The 9,896-nt window shown below is 42.0% G+C and overlaps 1 pseudogene; it reads left to right on the forward strand.

Moving 5' to 3' along the window:
- LOC149178899 (microtubule-associated protein 70-1-like) overlaps positions 1–8,950 on the forward strand; it is a 122,770-nt pseudogene extending 113,820 nt beyond the window's left edge.
- The last annotated feature ends 946 nt before the right edge of the window (positions 8,951–9,896 follow it).

Here is a 9,896-nt window from a genome sequence, read left to right on the forward strand (position 1 = left end):
TACATACGGATCATGCTGCAATTAGATATTTAATGAATAAACCAGATGTGAATGCTCGTATTATTAGATGGTTACTTTTGTTGCAGCAGTTTGATTTGACCATTGTTGACAAACCAGGTAAAGAAAATGTTGTTGTTGACTTTTTATCTAGATTGGATTTGTCTGCAGATGAGGATGGAACAGTGGATGACCAGATGCCCGATGAACATCTGTTTGCTATCTCAGTACTCTCTCCATGGTTTACTGATATAGCAAACTACCTTGTTTCAGCACAGTTCCCTCCGCACCTATCTTCAAGAGAGAAGAGCAGAATCATCAGAAAAAGTGTCTCGTTTACTTGGATCGGGGGCAATCTGTTCAAGCTTGGCCCTGATCAGATCTTAAGGCGTTGTGTAAGGGAGGAGGAAGTCTTTGACATCCTCCTCACCTGTCATGATGGGCCTTGTGGAGGACATTTTGCAGCAAAGAGGACTGCCTTCAAAATCCTGCAGGCAGGCTACTATTGGCCCACACTTCATCAAGATGTCAGAAGATATACCAGCCAATGTGACCGATGCCAAAGAATGGGGAAACCGACTCCAATGGATGAGATGCCTCTCCAACCTCAAGTGACTCTTGAGCCATTTGAGAAGTGGGGTATGGATTTTGTGGGTCCAATCAACCCTCCTTCGAGGCAAAGGTCTTACATCATTGTGTGCACTGACTACCTGACAAAGTGGGCAGAGACTAAAGCAATCAAGGCAGCAACAGAAGAAAAGGTGGCTGAGTTCTTAAGGGAGAACATCTTCTACAAATTTGGCTACCCAAGAGAACTGGTCACCAATCAAGGGAGCCAGTTCACATCCAACTTGATTGAAGACCTGCTAGCTCACCACAAAATCAAGCATAGGACTTCCACCCCCTATCATCCACAGACAAATGGGCAAGTGGAAGTCACCAACAGAGCATTGGAAGGGATTTTGACTAAGGTGGTGAGCAACAGTAGGAAAGATTGGGCAGATCGCCTGGTTGAGGCCACATGGGCTTACAACACCACCTGGAAGACCACCACCGGCTTCACACCTTATGAGCTGGTCTATGGGAAGAAAGCTTTGCTGTCCATTGAGTTTGAATACAACACTTTGAGGATGGCAGCTCAGCTAGATCTAGATCTCAGCCATGCACAACAAGAAAGGTTATTGCAGCTGAATGGACTGGATGAGCACCGGATGCAGGCCCTCCTTCACTCAGAAGTGGTTCAACTTCGGAGAAAGGTGTGGCATGACCAACACCTCCATGACAAGCAATTCCAGCCGGGAGATTGGGCCTTGTTGTATGACTCCAGGTACAAAGATTTCAAGGGGAAGCTGAGAACCAGATGGCTAGGACCATATGCAGTGGAAAAATGCCATGACAATGGATCTGTTCTTATTCGAACCATTGATGAAGAAGCCATCCCCATGCTTGTCAATGGGCATCGATTGAAGATCTACAGGAAACCTCTCTCAAGACAAGAGTTCATCAAAACTATGGAGAAATCAGTGTTGGTCATAGAGAAGGGTTCTGCCTCTGCTTTGGGCATACCCTGAAAGATCTAAAAAAAATAAAAAATAAATAAAAAAATAAAAAAAATAATAAAGATCCTTGGGTGAAAACCTTTCTGAGGCTCCCAAGGCAGGTGGTAGGGGTGAAAACCTCATTGAGGCGCCCCTATTGTCTTTCAAAAAAAAAAAAAAAAAAAGAGATTTGAAAAAGATCCTTGAGTGAAAACCTCTCTGAGGCGCTTAAGGCAGATGGCAAGGGTGAAAACCTCATTGAGGCGCCCCTGCTATTCTTCAAAAAAAAAAAAAAAAAAAAAAAAAAGAGGAAAAAAGAGAAAAGAAGACAATAAGCAAAAAGATAGGGACAACAAGTTTATGCATGCAGGTTGCAGGTGTTCTATGAAGGAGAGGGGGACTCTTAATGCAAAGCCAAAGATCCTTATCATGTTGCCAGGAGACCTCACCAGCACCTCCTCCAAGAATACTCATTTCCTCCAAGGTATGTGCACAATTTCATCATGGCTTGAGTCTTCTACAGGAAGATGCAGACTTTCTACAGGAAGGTGCAGACTTTCTACAGGAAACACAACTTTTCTACAGGAAGGTCTGTATTTCTACAGGAAGCTTCCTGTAGAAGTTTGGGACGGCCCAGAATTCATTTTATGAGGAGATCTAACGACCAAGGATCGGTTTGGACGCATGCAAGCTACTGTTGGCACCCTTATACACTGTTGTCACCTCTTTCTACCATCCCTGTCGACATGCAATGAAGTTACCTGCACCATCAAAGCAGATCATTGAGTTATCAAGAGAAAAGCAATTTTTGAGATGAAAGAAACGCTGAGATGTCCTACCATATCCATCCCAGCCATCCATGAGCTCTGTGAGCGTGATCGTGGGGCCATTGCCTTCGTCGTGCAGCATGCACCCGAGGAGGAAGAAACTGTTACAGGACATCCTGCAGGAGTCCCGTAACAGTTAAGCCCGCTAGAGTGCACACCATATACAATGAAAACGCGGGCGCATGCAGCTGAAGCATCAAATCCATCGTCAGCAGCCTGTGAATATGAACTCCCAGGCCTGTGCAAATCCACCAGCAGCAAATAAATCCACTCATCATCGTCCAAGAACCGAAAAATCGCGTTGTGGCCGCACAGGTAAGTGTCTCGACCCTTTCTTCCGTCGAATTGCATGAATTTTACTTTGAAAATGTTTGCAAAGTGTGAAGTGAATGGGTTGAGCGGTTGTATGGCCATTCGACTGGCCACGTCGATCAGTTAATGGTCTAGTCGTATGTTTGGGTGGCGGTCGTGGCAAAAGAAACGGGCAGTACACACGTGAGAGCAATCCCGACGAAAAAAAACGAGTTTAATAGCAGAGACGGCGGCGGATCTGCGGGGAATGATGCGGCAGTAAGGGAACTCGCAGGAAAATGATGGGATGACGTCGTCCAACGGTCCGGTAGGGACAGCTCACCCCCGCGCCACGGATTCCGCCGATTCAAATCTAATCGGCTAGATTGCCACCCCATGCATTTATCATCCACCGTTTGCGACTCGAGTGATCATCCGGATCCCTCTGCAGCTCGATACTCTGAGTCTTTGGCCATCAGAATGCCTGTGAAACAACACCAAGAGCGCAGACCCACTGCAGTATCTCCCGGAAATCGCGCGCTGCTCCTACAGGAAAGTTGTTTCTACAGGAAGTCGGGTTCCTCACGTCAAAAGGTGGCGGATTAAAAAGGTAAGCCTGAACTCTCCATGCAATTGGTTTTGAAGGTGGCAGCATCGTCGTCTACAGTCTGGTCGTAGGAAATTGTTGCAATTTTTGTCTGCCGTGCATGAACTGTCGTCCTACAGGATGTCAGTGTAATTAGCTGTGTTAAAGGTTCTCAGGGGATAAGCTTTGTGAATTATGTGCATGACAGAGGCGTAATCCTACGCTCTGTCCCAGTAGACCCAATTTCTTCCGCATTTGCCACCTCCAGCTAACGCAGCAGTTTTTACCATGCCGGGTGGGTTCATCAAAAGGGAGCCCACTGATTCAACGAAGTTAAGAGAAAATCCTGAGGTGGTGGAGCTCTTCACACGAGCACAATGGATATCCTTCTGTGACAAATTGCAGGGCTATGACGACGAAGTGGCAGAAGAGTTTTTGCAAGCTCTGAGGCCGAAATCTAAAACGTTGGCCACCGTTACCTTCAGGGGTCTAAGCCTCAAACTCACCCCACAATTCATCAGCCGAGTTACGGAGCTCCCAATGGGATTACCATGGGATAAAGAAGAAAGGAAATTGAGCCAACAAGCTAAGAAAGAATTCTTTCCACCAGAGGAGGAATTCTCAGAAGACAAAAATGGGGTTCGTAGGACCAGTTTACTGCCACCATGGAATGAAGTGAGCCTGCAAATTATGAAGTACATCACCTGCGAAGGCCGTTTTAGCATTGTATACGGGTATCACTTTCAGTTACTCACTGAATTAAGGCACCAGATGGAGCTACCTATAGAAAACAAGCTTAGTCTCCCTTACTTCCTACTACAGTCTCTGATTGAGTGTGCAACCAAGTTGAAGGAAGGCATACCAGACCAGGTAGCCCACCATGGACTGATCAAACTCCTTGTGGAGGATGCGCTCCACACATACAAGGTTCCTCTCTCATGGGAAGCCTTCAGAAATTTGACAAAGGATGGGGACATAAAGATGCTAACTGAAGAGCTCGGTTCTTCTAGCAGTGAGGAGAAAGAGTCAGTGCCCGCAGTAAAGAAGGAAAAAGGCCAAAAGACCCCGACCACAGAGCAGAAGAAAAAGCAAGAGAAGAAACAAGAGAAAAAGGGTGACAAGGAGAAAGAGGACACACCCATCTTGACAGCAAGAGAGAAAAGGTTGCAAGGCAGAGTGGACAAGGCTGAGAAGGTCCACATCAGCAAGAGTGCCTCGACAGCGACCGCAACTAAGTCAAAAAGCAAAACTCATGCAGCAAAGCAAACCAAGGCGGCGACACCTGTTTCTACAGGAAAGCCGAAACCGGCTTCTACAGGAAGCCCGAAAATTACTGAAAAAGGGTCTTCTACAGGAAGCCCGAAATTGACTAAAACAGGGTCTTCTACAGGAAGCCCCGAAAAAGTGAAACCCAAGGAGAAGAAAGCTGACATTCGTGAAAGGGAGGCAGCAGCTGTGCTGGCCGCCCTCAGCACACCTCCTAAGCCAAAGGAGAAGAGAAAGAGGGAGACCCCTCTATACTTTAAAGCTCGAAGAAGTGTGAGAATAAAGACGGGCAAGCCACAGCCTCCATCCAGCAGCCAAATCACTACAGGGGATGCCCCTACTTCACCCAGTGAGAGGTCCCCCTCGAAGATATCGGTCACCTACGAGAGGGGGAGCCCAAAAACAACTACTTGGAAAGGAAGGTTAGACCAATCGGCTTCAAAAGCCCGGCTCAAGGTCAAGGAAATAGAGAAGAGGGAAGGAGCGGCACCCTCATCACCACCAAGGGCAGAACAGGCAGAGCCACCAAGAGTAGGAAAGAAAGGGCGTATTCCGGAGCCTAGTTCTCGGCAAAGGACAAGGAGCTAGAGCAAAATTGCTCAAGGATGAGCAAATATTTTAGTTGGGGGGTGATGATGAGCCCCAAATTTTGGTAACAATTTGGGCTCATTTGGCCTACTTACCTTGCTCAACCCTTCATTTTTTATCACTTATGCATCATTTCTTAGTATATTCGTGTTATTTGTAGGAAGAAGGGTAGTCATTATGCCCATGTGGCTAATACATGATGATTTCAGGTTTTTTTGACATTAAATGGAGTAAAGACCACGCAAATGGAGACAAGGAGACAGCCAAGGTGGCATTGCGGGTTTATAGGGAGGTTGTCCACAGCCTTGAATGACCTTCCTCGTGATCTCCACCCCAACTCCGAGCTCCAACAACTATCACCACCGAGCTAGAAGGCAGCCAACAGATTCTACAGGAACAACAGTTTACTTTTAGTTGGACAGCCAAGCTCCACTAATTGAGGAGGCCAACTTGGCCCTCATCATGTATAAATATTAAGGCTGTAGCCTTCGATGAGACTCTTGAACTTTTGTTGTAGATTTTGAATCACGAGCTGTAGCTCTGTTTTTTCTCTTTGTAAGCCAATTTTGGCATGTTGTTAGACTCATGATTATGATCTTTTAATAAAAGGCAGGCAGATTTGGATTCAATTCTGAGTTCTTAGAGGAGCTATAGCTCTCAGGTTAGGGCCCAACCTGAGAGCAATAGACCTCCTTTCCTTTGTATTGTTACTTGTCTTTCTTTTATCATTGCATTTCTTTCCTTTACATGCACTTGGAAAACACAGTTTGCTGAGTTGACTGTTTCGGTTTGGTTATGTAGGTTAGTTTCATGAATGCAGTTGTTTCAGTAGTTCAGAATTAGCGTAGGGAGATTGAAGTTACGTTGAGTTCAAAAAAGGTTGAATGCATGCTCACTTTCACCTCTGTTTGGGGACCGGAAGTGTAGACCGTGCCAACTGCCAAAAACACTGTTTTAACATATGCATGCAAGTATTGATGTAATGTTTTCGATTGAAGAATTGTCCATGCGATTATATCTTGAGTAATGACTCTTTGGTTCAGCATCATGCACGAATTCCCTTCAACTTACATTGTTGTTCTTTGATTCCTAATAAAACAGTTAGAATAGGTTGGTGAACTTTCGTATCACATGCAAGATAAGGGTGGTTTGTTTCATTTACACTGCGCAGCACCACTTCATCGTGTTCTTATCCTTCTAAACTGTGCCTAAGCCACCTACTCATCCTCTGTTCAGCTCATTTGCCTTCCAACCCTTCTATTATCCACATTGCTCAATCTTTTTGGCCTTCCATTGCCTCTACCCTTCTATCGACCAACCAGCTCTATCCACTCTCTCTCCATCTCATCTCTCTGTCCATAGGCCATCTCAAGCTCCTCTTTCATCTTACCCATCCATCCATACAGCTCCTTCACTCCTCCATCACCCAAAACTCCGACTACAGAACATCCTGTAGAAGTTAGCAGACTTCCTGTAGAAATCCCGAGCTTCCTGTAGGATCCCCTGCAGACATCTTGTAGAAGCCTGCGAACACGGTTGCCAAGCACCTGAACGTTGTGGACTTCTGTGGAATGGTGTGAGGGATCCCCTGGAACCTCTCAGAGTCCTCCTGACCTTTCTCAAGCCTTCCTCCCCTTTGAACTACCCCTGCACAGTCAAGACCCAGTAAGAAGCACAATCACAATAACTCCACCCACTTGAGCAAAAATACAAAATCGTGTTCTCTTCAATGAAAGTAGTTTAAATTCATGCATCTCATCTCACTAGAAGTAATGGCATCATTTTTAGAGGTTACATTCCCACCATTGCATCATAAGGATTAAGCTATTCAGATTAGGGTTTACTAGGGTTTCCATGCTTTGTTGGCTTTCAGTTCATTCTTGCAAAGTAGGTTAAATTCCTTTGAGATAGCCTTCGTCCATCATTTAGAAAGCTTCTTCTGAGAACATATAGAAGTTGGCTTGAGCCCTAGCGGACTTGTGCCAGCTGACCAAGTGACAACTGCGACAAGAGCTAGTACTTGTGCATACAGCACCGTCGCTTCCAAGTTTGTTACGAACTACTGGGTTGATAAAATTAGAGAAGGAAGCTCCAGGAGTTGTAGCATTATTGCTACAATACTGGAGCCCACCAGTGATTATCAATGGCAAGTTTAAGAGTTGAATGTAACAAAATCACCTTTCTATTTATTCAAAATGTTGTTTACCTCTAAGTTGTAATAGAATTTGGTTTTTAAAATTCCTATATGCATTCAAAAGTTATCTTGTATTTGATTTGTTCGTGTGTTATGATGGACAGGAAGAGATGAATACGTTGGATAAAGAATTGACACGTGCAAATGTTATTGTGAATTGAGTTGCAGTTGTAGTTGCAAATGAATGGAAGGATGCGAGTGATAAAGTTATGCATGTAAAGTAGTGGCTTGAAGAACGATGCTTCATCTAGGTGACTTAATCAATTAAATTACAGTTCTTTGTCTGGGACAATGAAGTAAATTTTAAACAAGGAGGAGTTTGGAAGGATTGTCTCCTTGATTTGCCACCATGGAAAATTTTAGGGATGGAATTTTGTATTAAAGTTTAGAAACCTTGGCGAATATTCATAGTCCATAATATGCAAATTATAAAATGTTTGGTATTATTTTTGTAAAAATATTTAGATATATCATTATTTCATATTAGTCTACATACAATTTTGGCGATTTTTGAGGTAAAATAATTTTATACTATAAAATTTGGGTGAATTGTTTTTAGAAGAAATTGAAAAATGGTGAATTTTTTTTTTTTGGAAAAAGAATGCAAAATTAGGCCAGTTTCGAATATTAGCCCCTAAAATTTTCCTTGTTTTCCACTTAGAATGTACTACATTTTCCCTGTAGGGTGAAATGCAACAACTTCAGGACAAGTTAGTAATTAATGGAAGAGTTGCCAAATTTGAGGCACAACTCAAAGTAACTACTTTTCTTTCTTTTATTACTTTCCCCGTACCTCACCTATTTGCATGAAATAGTTTGATTCTTCAATTTTATTATGCTTTTCATAACATTCTTGGGTTTATATATGTTGCTTGACATTTCAGGAAAATTTTGAATTACGACTAAAAGTCTTGGAAGATGGACTAAGGTCATCTTCAAATGTTGATGTTTTCCTGGAGCTGCGAAGTTGCAACAATGGTCATTCACACCATCAATCTATAAGGGTGTTGATATTTTATCAATATCACATCCAAATAGATTTGGACCGAGGAGGGCATAATTCTACCAACCGAGAGCTCCCATATCTATCAACACAAGTAAAATTCTAAAACATGCAAAAGGAACCTCAAAATATTTTGTTGGTGGCATATTAATTGAATGCATTAGGTCAATGGACAATAACAAGTATTTTACAAATAGATTTGAGGGCCACCAATCATCTGGAAAAAATTGCGAGATGTCAAGAAACATTGAATCACAAGATACATGGAAGGACAATTAAGATAACAAGCCACTTGAAATTGTAGAAGTTGGTCAAGATGAAATGGTATCATGGTTGTTGTATGATATGTTGTAGAAGGAGGTCATAGCATTGAGAAAATCTAATCATGGGAAGGATCAGAGTCTTAAGGACAAGGATGATGCAGTAGAGGTATGTCCCCTTATCATTCCATCATAGAGTGCATTTGTCTTCAAAAGTGCTTTCCAAATTCCAATGGCACCCACTTATAGTATTTTTCTTGGAAATTCACACTCAGATGCTAGCAAAGAAAGTAGATACCTTAATAGAAGAAATGGAGGTTGAAGCCAAAAAATGCATAGGGAGGTGGTTGTTATGGAGAAAGAGGTAGTTGCAATGCAGATTCGCTCCTTCTCTGCATAGGTTATATTTGTTATATTTTCTTATATCATTATTTCTCAAGAAGTGCTTTAGTATTCTCACTAATGTATCTATTAGTCCATTGACCTATTTGTGGTCATTTGTGAGACAATAATAAGTTTATTTTATGTTTTAGATCTTTTATATGTAGACTTGGCAGGAAGCCCAGATTGTCCAATTATATTACACGAGTGCAATAATTTCACTGTTGAATATAGATTCAATTTAGAAAAATCTAAGGCCTTTACTGGGTTTTAAACTTGGTAAGGTTGGAAACTTGTTCCATAATTGTGAACAATAGTAAACAAGAAGGAAGTTGTTTAACACCCTAATTAGGTCATTTTTTGATAGGAATAAGATATAGATAGTTGTTCTTATTATTACAACAATGATTTATGCTAGTATCAATAATCAACCCCATAAGTCATTAGTAATAAATGAAAATTATGATCTTAGAAGAGTAAGGTTTTTCAGTTAATCATTGTAGTGTCATATCATGTATCTCTGTTAAAGTCCTAACGTTACAAAAGCAATGTTTCCACACTTAGAATGAATTATGGATATATAAGAATTGGTATTAAGATATAAAAGTTTAATAAGAGAAGGCCTTTAAAGGGCATCCTTGGCATCAACACCCCATGTAACATACATGCTTAGGTGGGTAACTTCTTATACATTGTCTAATCCTTGTTAATGTGATTTCATTTTCTTTGATTCCTTGGATTGTAATGCCCTTCCTCATTTTCATGCCTTTCCTATTTTTGGAGATATATTTTGTCTTGAGGTTATTGAGTTTATTTACAACTTGTTACCTTTGTTATTATGAGTATTGAGCAATTATTTCCTACTGTTTTTGTTTAGTCTATGACATTGAGTTTAGATTGGAAAGTAACAATGTCATTGTTTAGTTGACAAGGAGATATTTTCTGCCTATTGTATGAGCTCTTAA

Source organism: Pinus tabuliformis, chromosome 4_1, assembly GCF_031772625.1.
Source record: "Pinus tabuliformis cultivar Carrire ecotype Pingquan chromosome 4_1, CPIR1, whole genome shotgun sequence".
In the NCBI taxonomy this organism is placed as follows: domain Eukaryota; kingdom Viridiplantae; phylum Streptophyta; class Pinopsida; order Pinales; family Pinaceae; genus Pinus; species Pinus tabuliformis.